Source organism: Oreochromis niloticus, linkage group LG2 (genome assembly GCF_001858045.2).
Source record: "Oreochromis niloticus isolate F11D_XX linkage group LG2, O_niloticus_UMD_NMBU, whole genome shotgun sequence".
Classification (NCBI taxonomy): Eukaryota; Metazoa; Chordata; class Actinopteri; order Cichliformes; family Cichlidae; genus Oreochromis; species Oreochromis niloticus.
This window is the reverse complement of record NC_031966.2, coordinates 12,434,704-12,446,478: the sequence shown is the minus strand read 5'-3', so window position 1 is coordinate 12,446,478 and position 11,775 is coordinate 12,434,704. Positions and strand designations below refer to the sequence as shown.

Sequence of the window (11,775 nt, the reverse complement as noted above, 5' to 3'; positions counted from 1 at the left end):
ACAGTAACTTTGTGAGTTTCCAGAAAACTACTTTATTTTAAAATAGCCTCTGTGCCACTGGGGGCTAAAGATGGATGGTGTTGTATAATATACTGATTGTAAAGCCCTCTAAGGTGAAATTGAGATTTGTGATATTGAGTTGTATAACTAAAAATGACTTGACTGTGTACTATCAATCTTTTTTAGAGCCGGTCTGATCATGGGATTTGCCAAAACTATCAAAAATAACGATCATTACCAGATTTATTCTTTCAGGTATTTTACTTGTGTTTTTATACAGTAAATTGCAGTGTAAGGTAAAGGGTAGGGGCACATTAACAAGAGTGGCTGGTCATGTTTTTACCCTTTTGGTTGCCATTTAACATACAGTCCTGTGGGAAAAAAAAAAATAAGTGCACTCTTTATCCTTCACAGCCATTAAGAGGGGAAGTAGCAGTCAGGTGCTGCTTATCAAACGCACTTGATTAACCAATAATCAGGTAATCAAGTGTGACGACCTCCATAAACAAAAGTTTTGGTAGTTTGCTGGTCTGGAGCATTCATGGAGTGGACAACCCAGCAAATTCACCTCCAGGTCAGACTATGCGATGCTTGGAGAATAGGCCAAAAAAAAAAAAGCCCCCCAAAAAAGTATTAATATTAGTATGTATTAATATTGCTTGTTCGGAAGGGTTGCTAGAATAAGTCATTTCCTCTCTAAAAAGAAGACAGCTAGCTTGGGTTTCTAAAGGTGCATCTGAACAAAACCACAAGACCTCTGGAACAATGTCCTTTGGACAGACGCCAAAGTGGATACATTTGGTCAAAATGCAGAGGGTGGTTTGACCAAAACCACACACGGCATTTCAGTACCACAAAGATTAGTCATGGAAAGGTGATGATTTGGGGGTTGTTTTGCAGTCACAGGACCTGGTACTATGAACCTCCTTTGTATACCAAAGTAATTGAGAGTCACATTCAAGGCCAACGACTAAAGGTTGTCCAGGACAATGATCCAAGCACAACACCAATCCTACAACAGAATGGCTAGGGAAAAAAACTGTTGCAGTGACCCAGTCAAAGTCCAGACCTCAGGCTGACTGAAATGTTGTGGTGAAACCTTAAGAGAGAAACACTGCAAAGAAGAGTGGGATAGAATTCCTCCAAACCAATGTGAGAGACAGAAAACAATTACTACAAGATTGCTGCTGAAGGTGGTTCTACAAGCTACTGAATCATTGGGTGTACTTAGGATTAACTATGTACATTTTCTTTTTCACATGACTTTAACAAGGTCAAGTGGTTTTGTTTTTGTTTTTTTCGTTTTTGTTTTGTTTGTTTTTTCCATAGACATTAAAACAGATGGACGTCAATACCCATAAAAGTCAAACTATGGAAATGCCTGAAACCGAAATAATTTTTGATAGCCAGAATACGACAGTTTTTGTGCCTGCTTAAAGAACTTCTGGTTGTTTACAATAGGACTTACTGGGACCTTCCTGAGGAGATTATGGACCGCTGCTAGTCATACTGGACAAAATGCAATCATTGTAAACAATGTTCATTGTTAAAATCAGGAAGGAGGATCATCCAGGTTATGCTCTTTGACTAAAAACTTGTCGTACAGCATCCTTGGTTTCATAGTCAGATCCACCTCCCAGTCATCTCATCCAATTTCAAAAAACCAACTTTACAACATGTGAAACACTCAGCATGAGGCTTATTATTATTATTTTCTGTTTTCTTTAAGTTTATAATTATTTATGTATTGCATTGATTTTTTATGCTGCTTTTTAAATAATATACAGGATATTTTAAAAATAATATAGATTTATGAAATCATAAATTAAACTTATAAGAAGTTTTTATACAACTTTGGATCGTTACATTTTTACGTATCAGATCTCAGCAGGGGGCATTTTAATTGAAGTGCATATTTCCAACCTGATATTTACATTACTGGTGAACTGCCTGAGGCGCCTTGCGGGTATTGCTCAGGCGTGTCAGTGTCAGACACTTACCTTTTCGTTTGTGGGGAAAATATGATGATTATCAAGGTATGCAGTGATACTATTTTGCAGAAACAAGCTTAAACTTTGAGACTGATCAAAGTCTCAGTCTTCCTCTTTCATCTTTAAAAAAAACATAGGTTGACGTAGGTTCTCTTGTACCCACAGCTGTTTTAGGTGGGATCTGTAACCCCAAGTAGTGCATTATACTGCCAACCAATTACTGAAATATATGTAATTAAAAAGGTTAATTTATATACATACAAAGATTCATAACAGTCGTGTGCTGCCCACACTTGGTTGCCCTGCTAATCTAATTTTAACGATATTTTCAATTCAAATCATTAAATAATGAAATGAATGCATTGCATGTCGGAAAATGATTAATGTCTTATCTTGAACAATGCACAACTTGGAACAGAATTACATGCTCCATTAAAAGAGCAGAGGAAAAGTAAAGGCAAAATAAACTGACAGAAAGTGCACCACTCTGTCTATCACAGTATTCCCAGTGCAGCTCAACAAATATACACCGTGGCATTGAGCAGTTTGAGTAGAGATGATTAAATAGGATTAGAGGGCCACTGTATCCCCCAATTAAATGATCCAAAGATGATAAATACATTTAGTTCTCAAATTCCTTTCCATCAATTCTTTGAAATTATTAGATGTATTCATCTTTGCCCTCTGAAGGGGACAAAATCATACTGGTTTCAGGAGTCATTTTGTCTCCTAATTCACTGAATATAGTCACATATCAATATATAATGGGATCGATTTTCAAGAACTGCTGACAGAAAACAACACACAAGCCACAGATGGATTCTTCGAGCCTCTATGGTTTTGACTTGCTAACTCAATTGTGCTTCACAGTGTACTCCCTCTTTCGTTTTGTTTTGATGGGTTTTTCTCGGGTCTCTTGATGCTCATATTGAAGTCGCTCGTTTGGGCACAATGCTGCAACGCACTACTTTCCCGGTAACAGGCCTTTGAAGCTCTGCTCTAGGCACCTCGCTGCCAGTCAGGAACCTCGAAATGTACCGCTGGACTTCCAGACAAGACCATAGGGGCTTTCATTTGCCGATGTTCCACTACTCTCTTTTATTTATTTATTTATTTAGCCTTTCGTATTTTTTCTTCTTCCTAACATCACTCCCTAAAAGCTTTATGGTCCACTGGTCTGCTGCTTCTTTGTACTGTGTTCAAATTAAGTAGGGACTCTCTCTCTCTCAACTGTGGAGTTATGGAGTGGATGAGAGGAGTTTCAGAATAACTGCTTAAAGTGAGCGCCACACACTACGGTAATCTGTGGGTTGCATGGCTGGACAGTTTGTTTTAGTATAATGCCTTCAGTGTACCAATATTATTATTGCATTTATATATGTACAGTTCTGTGTCAAAGTCTTTAGCCACTCCTCGTTTCTTTTTCTTTTTATTCCAAGGAGAAAAACTTTATTCTAATTTTTGAAAGTGGTCTCAAACAATAGCTGTCCAGGCCTTCTGAAGCTCTTTTAAACCTTTTCTTTAGACATTTGTTGCTTTTTTGGCTCATTTTCAGTCCATTCCTTATAGCTGACCATTTTCAGAGAAATGTTGTTTGTATATGTTAAGCCATGAACCAGTGTTCTGTATATATAAGAGCAAAGAACAGCTTTTAAGTTATATCTTAACAAATCAATAAATTAATAAATAAAATTACCAAGAAAACCCAGTAAAGCATTTGTTTGCTAAAGAGCTATTAGCTGAAAGCTTAACATATATGTACATGGAATCCTTAAAAAGATTTTGAGGACAAAATCTGCTGGTGGTCTGCTTTCACTGCTCTGAGCTCCTTTACTAGAGCACTTCTATGGAAACACAGCTAACATTAACAAGGACACCAGCTTCAATTAAGTTTCTTCATGGAAGTTTCCTCTTGTTAACCACCTTAGCCAACATATGTGATGTAGAGAAGATGGAGTTAGAAAATTATAATAACTCCTATAGTGCATTAACAAGAAAAGCTGTAATGGAGTGGCAGCAACAGATCTGATCATGTTTGCTTCAACAAATCAGGCAATTTGAGCAGGCACAGCCTGAGCAACACTTTCAGATTAAAATCTATAAGAATCCCTTAATGTAAAATGTCTAACCAGCATTTAATCCCCCTGTAGATATAGACAGTTCACCATGTCACTCACCACTCAAGCTTTTTAATTCAGATGATCTGAGTTTGTGTTTTGTGACTTTTTGTATTATAAAGATGGTTTAAGTTGCAGTTTTACAGTTTGACTCAATTTGAGTCATTGTCCTTATCTGGGTCTCAGTCATCGTGCCACTTGGTGACAGTCCCTTGTCCAGTGTCTGTTCAGTTTTGCTTCCCCTTTGTTATGTCTACTCCTTCCAGCTGTGTTCCCATGTGTTTCCACTTCTTCCTCATACCTTTTCAGTGCCTCTGCAAATCCCTTAAAATCCTTCCCGGTGTCTCCATGTTTCCTCGTGTTCCAAGGTATTCCAGTCCCCCAGGTTTTCTGATTATTTCCATTTTATTTTCCCCAGTCGAAAAAAAAAGAAAAAAAAAAAAGAACAGCAACAGGACAATCCTGTGCTTTATAGAATACGATATTAAGCAAAACATAAAGTACTTAAAATGAGCTCCATTTAAACATATGCATCAGAAATATTAATTACTTTAACACTGATGAAAGACATTTTTCTGCAGAATAATTATTTTAGCTTTCGATACAGTTTAATGTGTACTGACATGTTTTATTGCTGCTTTTCATAAAGGAATGGTTTGAAAAATTCTTCTACCACTTGTCATTTTCAGCTAATAATAAGTAATATTTGGTAATATAGTAGATATTTATTTAACCAAAAAGTAAAAATATTTTATAGTTCTTCATCCAGGAAGGAGTGCAGAAAGGTGAAGATATCCATGAAGAGTGCAGACAGGCTGCACAAACGCTATGTTTTAATCTATTTTTTTTGGGGGGGGGGGGGGTTCTCTGCTTGCCTATCATCAGTAATAGATACTGATGAATGATCATATTTACTTATTTGCATAATTTCAGACTTAATAATTGCATATTTATATCTTTATATTTCAAAGTTAATAAGAATGCATTTATTAATACTCACTGAGTACTGTGTGTGTTTGTGCAGTGTAATGAAACTGAGGTTCTCATACAAAACTGGGTTTTTTTGTGTGTTTATTTTGCTCATTATACTCATGGTAGCATCTAATTTGTGAACATGTGCAAAAGTCATGTCACATCGTGTAGCACGTTTGGGTGTTTTACCTGAAATAGTTGCAAGTTGTTTCAATGATGATTTTTTTCTTTTTAAGATTTCAAGGATGAAATCTGAATTTTTAATGTAAAAGTGAAACATTTAGTAAAAACAGAAGCCAAAACCAAAATGGTTTAAAGGGGAAAAATAGTTTCTCAGGATAACAAAGTGCAACGTGCTGTGACAGGGCAGGGCTAAAAACATAAAAACTAAATTGTCAGTATGAGAAACAGGTGTTTTTTCTGCTACACAGATGTATTGCATTTTAAAGTAGGTAAGAAAGATTTTCTGTATTGGTCCTTACTAATCGGAAAGTGCTCCATGGCTTGTCCACTAAGTGGTGCAGAGGGTAGTCAGGATTAGGTTAGGATTGGCCATAATGGAAAACAATTTGGTCGGTCAAAAAGTTCTTCTTCCTGATCAGTTAATTCACTCTTATGCATATATTGAAAGATATCAATTTCACCAGCAAATGTAGCCTCTTCTTCCCCTTATATTATATTATATTATATTATATTATATGCAGCCTTTCTGTTGGTCTTCTAGTTTAGCCTGTACTCCTCCATCACCTCACTTAAGCATCGCTTCCCAGGGTAGACCAGGGTCGGCCATGTAGCTGTGAAATTAGTCAGGATCTGTCTTGTCTTGTTCACATTCAGAAGCAGATTATTTCTGCTTGACCACTCCACAGAATCATTCGCTAGTGTTCTTTACTCCTCCTCCTGCCCATCACTTATACACCCAACCACTGAACATAGTGTTTCTGAAGGTGGAATGACCTGGAGTTGTACTGAAAGCTTGAGGTGAAGAGGAATAGATTCAGCACAGTCCCTTGAGGACTTGCTGTACTGTTGCACCTTTTGTGCAAATAGAAGATAAATTAGGGGTTTAGCTGTGGTCAGAGTGGTTGCTAAGCTTTCCAGCTTGCCAAATGAAACGTAAAAAAGTAAGGAAAATGTATTTATATGGTGCTTTTCAAGACAAGAAACTAGTCATAATTTGCTTTACACAGGTATCAATAAAAACAGTTCATGCAAGGACAAAAATGAACAAACACAAACCAGTAAAACAACACAGAAAACAAAACACTACCTAATGCCTATCTGAACAGATGAGTTTTAAGTTGTTTTTTAAAGAACACTTTGTTTTAGAGCTAAGGACTGGAATGAACAATCCCTTGTAGATTTCAGATGGGTATGTAGAATCAAAAGAAGACCCCTGTCAGCAGAACTGAGAACCAAATGTTGCCAATTAATTGTGTATGTAACTAGTTTTGCATATAATGTAGCAAATGAGTGTAATTTAATTAATGGTAAATTTAATTTGCTACAACATGGTCTGCATCCCTTAATACAACCATCACTTAAAACATTCACACAAACACACTACCAAAGGTCAAGCTTCTGCAAAATTATTGTACGACTGGAGAGTGACTATATTGATCCATCACAAAATGAGAGAAAACAGGAGGGAATTTATGTGTGTTGGGTTAAATTTACATTTAAACGAAATGTAATCGCGTGTTTGGAGAGACAGTAGTGATTCTCTCATCAATGTGTATGTGGAAGACCCTGTTCTGAGTGTGTGCAGAAAACACGGTGGGGAGCAGAGGTGATCGTATTGGGTATTGGCAATCTCGCAGGGTGACGATAAGATGATTGGACTATGGAGAAAATCGCCCAACTCCACATGAACATTCTGCATCTCATCAAGCCCTACACTGGATAGTTTGTCCTTTGATTCAGCACTTTGAGTCCTCGCCTTCTTTTGCTCTCAAACATTAATGCTGAGCATGTAGGTGACTATAATTAAAGTCTATGAAGGTCACAGACATTGAGAATGGGTCTCAGACTGTCTCTGTGTAAAGTGGCCTGTGACTTGCGAGGTTGGACACATCTGACACAAAGTGAGAGAACGTGCCAGATGTGTCACAGTAAGTAGAAACATTTGGTTACAAACACCGTGTTTAGCAGACGTTTGACAGCTGTTTGACTTCACTAAAGTTCAAGGTTAGTTTTTATATATTACTACCTTAATGTCAAGCTGTATTGTCTCTTTTAGCTTAAGTTTATATATTTATGTTCCATCATCCTCTGATCGCTCATTCTGATTGACAGATGTGTCAGCACAGGCTTCTGCCATCTGCTCGTCTCACCTCTACTAATTCAAGTCACTAAACTTTACCTCTGTTTAGTGTCTTTATAGTGCCGAAAGCTTTTGGAGAATTATTAATTAGAAATAGTAACATTTAACTACTTTTTAAATTTAAAAAAGTCAAATTTTTTTAAAGTTAATTTACCTATTTGGTCTGTCAATCCTGCTTCAAAAGCTGCCTCGTTGTCACTCTATCTACTCAGTTCAGTGCTTGCAGATGGTTTTTACTTAACCACAAGCTTTGGTCAAGTGAACTGACAACATTCCAAAGCACAGATCAGAAGATGCTTTGGATTTTCTTCTCTCACTCCCTCGCTTTTCAGCTTGTTATGTTTGATATTGTAGGTGAGATACTGTACAAAATAAAAGCTAGATGTTGGTTGTTTATAGCGTTTGGTAGCTTTGTTATACTTAGGGTAACAGTATGTGTCATCTCGTCGTCTTCATATTCATATTTCGCTTCACCTTCTCATTTTTGCGTGTCCATTTGTGTGTGTGCGTGCGTGTGTGTGTGCTTTCTGTTGCACTTTCTGTATCTGTTTCAGCTATAGACAATATAAAATAATTTTTTGGGGGGGGAATTACCAGGAAATACTTTATATGGGTGAAAGAGTTGGGTAATAAGTTATCAGCTAACACTAGCTAGCTTACTTAGTAAGCTGGGTAATTGACTAAAAAAGACACTACAGTAGTCTGTTGTTCTAATATTAAATGCAAGTGATCCAAAAAGCACCAATGGTACACACAGTGAAAAGGTCCAGTTCAATGACTTGGAAGTAGTGGATGAGGTCTAGCAGATGCCAGCTCCAGCTGGCTTGTGTGGGGACACCTGTTAATCAATGTTGCCACACACCTAACTCGTTTAACCAGATGGATGAGTTATAATAAATAAATTCCGCCCTCTCACAGTTCTGATGAGGAAGAAAATGTTCACAGATGTTAAAACAGTTTTTGTACCTAGACTGAAATATACTTTTTAACCCTGTAAAGTTAGACATCTGAACATGGGAGTCTATAGGGATTGATTCACTTTAGAGGCTATCCTTAAGTAGCACCCAGAGGAACTGCAGTTTTTGGTACTTCCGCATTGGCTTCATTTTTCAGCACTGGAGATTGCTCCTTGGTTTCCTTGGTACACACATGGGGTAAGATAATAATACTCGGACTGATGAATACTATGTACTATGCACTATGTTACAATAATTGGTATACAGAGGTTAAAGTGGGATTCAGCAGGTGGGGGACTCTTTAGTTCCTGACAGGAGGGGAAAATTAGTTACTTAATAATACATAATAGTTTCTGATGTGAGCTCTAGCAGATTTTCTTTGTGTACAGACTGAGGTTAGACCTGTGCTGTTCTTAGTTCTGATTTTGTTTCCTGCTCTTTATGGATTTAGCCAGCTACACTATTCAATATATAACCCATGTTACATAAGCCAATGTGGCTGCTTTCAAACCCATGGTCATTGTAAAGGTGAAATTTGATGAGTGTTGTTAATGAACATTATGAGCTAAATTTCAGAATGATGATACCTTATAGAACCTACTCTTGTTACACGGCAGCCATGCTGAAATAAATTTGAGCACTTATATTTGTTGTATATTTGCATTTATTTTGCAGAATTACCTAAATTAACATTAATTCCAATATTCAGTGGGACACAAAAAATGTCCAATATTATTTTTTTGGCCTTTTTCTGGCTTTTATTCAATAATTACAGTGAAAAGTGACAGAGGAGCGGAGGGAGAGAGAGAGGGGGGAAGACATGCAGGCAAAGGAACCCGGGCCAGCCACTCTCAGCCATACGGCATGTGGTCGCCTGCTCATCCCAGTGAACTAAACCGGCACCCTTATAAACTTTTTAATAACATGGAATTAGTAAACATTTCAGAACATAAACTATCTAGATAACCTAAACAATACATCATGTATCTGATTAAACAATATAAAATTAATCAGGACATGACATGTAAGCATTGAATTTCCATATTATATAGGATCACTTGTCAAGCGGTCCTTAACTTTGAGAATAATCTCTCATCTAATGTTCCTGCCTTCTCTTTCTTACATCTTCTGCATTTGAAAGTAAAATGATCACACATCAACATGTTTTCTTCCTTGGTTATTTAGCCAGTGTGCATTTAGTTAGCAGACATACTGTGTGCCAGAATGCTCTGAAACAGTTTGTGTCATATTTGTTGAGTTGTTTGAAACATTGAATTGGGAATTACTTGCCAGTTCAAACAGTTACTCCTTTTTATGCTGGCTCTTCTTCTGTAGTGCTAGCTAGATGCAGAAGTAAGCAAACACAAATGTATTGGCATCTAAACCATGAATGTATGATAGGAATGGGATGGAAAAAAAAGATCTGTACAATTAGGATTTTAAGTGTCTCTGGCATCAGCTAAAAAGATCACCAGACTGCAGCACATGAAAGCTAAGCTTGATTGAAAATATTTTGCAGAATATCTTAACTGCTATTTTTTGGCTGGATTTTTAAAAATGTATTTTATGCATCCAGGGCATCCAGTTTTCGGGATCTTGTGTATAGTACCTTTAGTGTATAAATTGTGTATTTCCTTACTTCACATGACTAAATTCCTCTGTAATTTCTGAGTTTCTACATTCTTTTATGGGGGTGAGTCCCAAGAAAGTTGGTTGGAATGTAAAACGACTTTAAAAAGAAATCAGGGAATAGAGGCCAAATTTCTCAAAGTAGTTCAAAATGATTTTAACAGTTAATTTTCTTTTCTTGATACAATATTGCAAAATAGCCGGGGGGAAAAACTGTCCAAAGAAATGCCTCTTTGTTACACATGTGACTTTGAAGAGCTTAGCATCTTAACTGTGAAAATTTCTAAAATGGCAAAATTGATGGGCACTTACGCCATCTTCGAGTTGTCTTCTTCCTATCATTATTACATTATTCTTTCCTGCTTTTAGTGGTCTAAAGTGTTACAGATTATTTCAGCCCAGTTGGAAAAACTTTTAACTGTGTGCAATTTCCTTCTACCTGGGTGTCACTTTTAATGCATGACTGACTACTCATTAAATACCTAGCTTGCCTTAAGAAAATAAACAATTGCCAGGATCTCTGTGGTGCTTGACGATGCAAGAAACAGCCCCCCCCCACACACACACCCAAACAAATAAAGTGGCAGTAATAATATATACAGTATATTCTGACCAGGCAGTAAGTTATAACATATGCTAGTTTGATGCCGTAATATCTCATTTGTGTCTCTGGACATGAGAGACACAAATGCATAGGGTCAAAGAGAAACATGACAAAGTTGTCAGAAAACTGTTGATTGCAAATGTGAATGTGAAAATAACACTTAAGAGTAACAGTTCTTTTTCAATCTGTCAGCATTTTTAATGGCTGATAAATGAAATTTAAAAAGTGAAGAAGAGAAGGGGGAAATACCCTTCAACTATGTTACGAGTGTTGAAGTTGCATAGTTTGCTCCCCAGTGCTGACTCCAACTTCCCTGCTGGGAACATAAGTGGCTTTATGCCCCAAGGACAATAACCAGATGACCTCAGCAGAGTTGGGTAGTGTACATACAAATAAATAATTACTCTGTGATGATTTGGTTCAGGCCGGAACCAAAGAGCTGACTTGTAGCTACGTTCTCAGTTAAATACGTTTTATTGAAGAATGTGGAATAGTTGGAAAATAGGGGACTGGGAATAAGGAAAGGCCTCAATGCAAAGGGAATCACAGAAGCTCTGCCAGAGAAGAGAGTGGAAGTTAGCCAAGCTTCCAACAGGTAGGTAGTGTAGCAGTGAGTTATAGATGAATCTTTTGTCTTACTTGTTATGGCAGGCAGGCAGAGTGTGAAGGGAGTACAGAGTCGGCAGGAAGGTTCCAGACAGTTGGCAGGTGGATAGGCAAGCTGGAGCTGTTGCTGCAACAGTGGTGAGGAGGGTAGCTGATTTACAGAAGCGGTCCACAGAGTGCTGGTAAGTAATCTTCCAAACAGACGAGCTCCAAGCATGGCTTCAAGGGTAAACAGCTGCAAGGGGCACAGCGATTGCAAGTTACCGAGTGAAAACTTTTAAAACAGATACAAGAAAAAGGTAGCCTGATTGTCACCATGATGACAGGGACAGTCTGGCAGAGAACTATGGCACCACCTGTTCTTGATATACTAGCTCGCCTAATGACACGTTGGCAAACAGGTGTGAGGGGAGAGACTCACACCAGGAAACACCATCCCTGGGTGGAGACCACACATAGAGTCACCTCAGCAACTCCACCTGAGAATTGATTAATAGGGTAACAAAAAAAGGAAGAAGGAAAAAACAAAACGAAAATCATCCTAGTGAAGCCATAACATACACGTAACAAATGTTCA

General features: G+C 37.6%; 1 long non-coding RNA gene across 1 annotated transcript in view; it reads right to left on the bottom strand.

Annotated features, from left to right (window-relative positions):
* LOC112847756 (uncharacterized) overlaps nucleotides 1-11,522 on the bottom strand; it is a 50,155-nt gene extending 38,633 nt beyond the window's left edge. Inside the window, exon 1 of the long non-coding RNA XR_003221517.1 lies at nucleotides 11,232-11,522. This is a non-coding gene — a long non-coding RNA (uncharacterized LOC112847756). The remainder of the gene's footprint in view (nucleotides 1-11,231) is intronic.
* Between the last annotated feature and the right edge of the window lie 253 nt (nucleotides 11,523-11,775).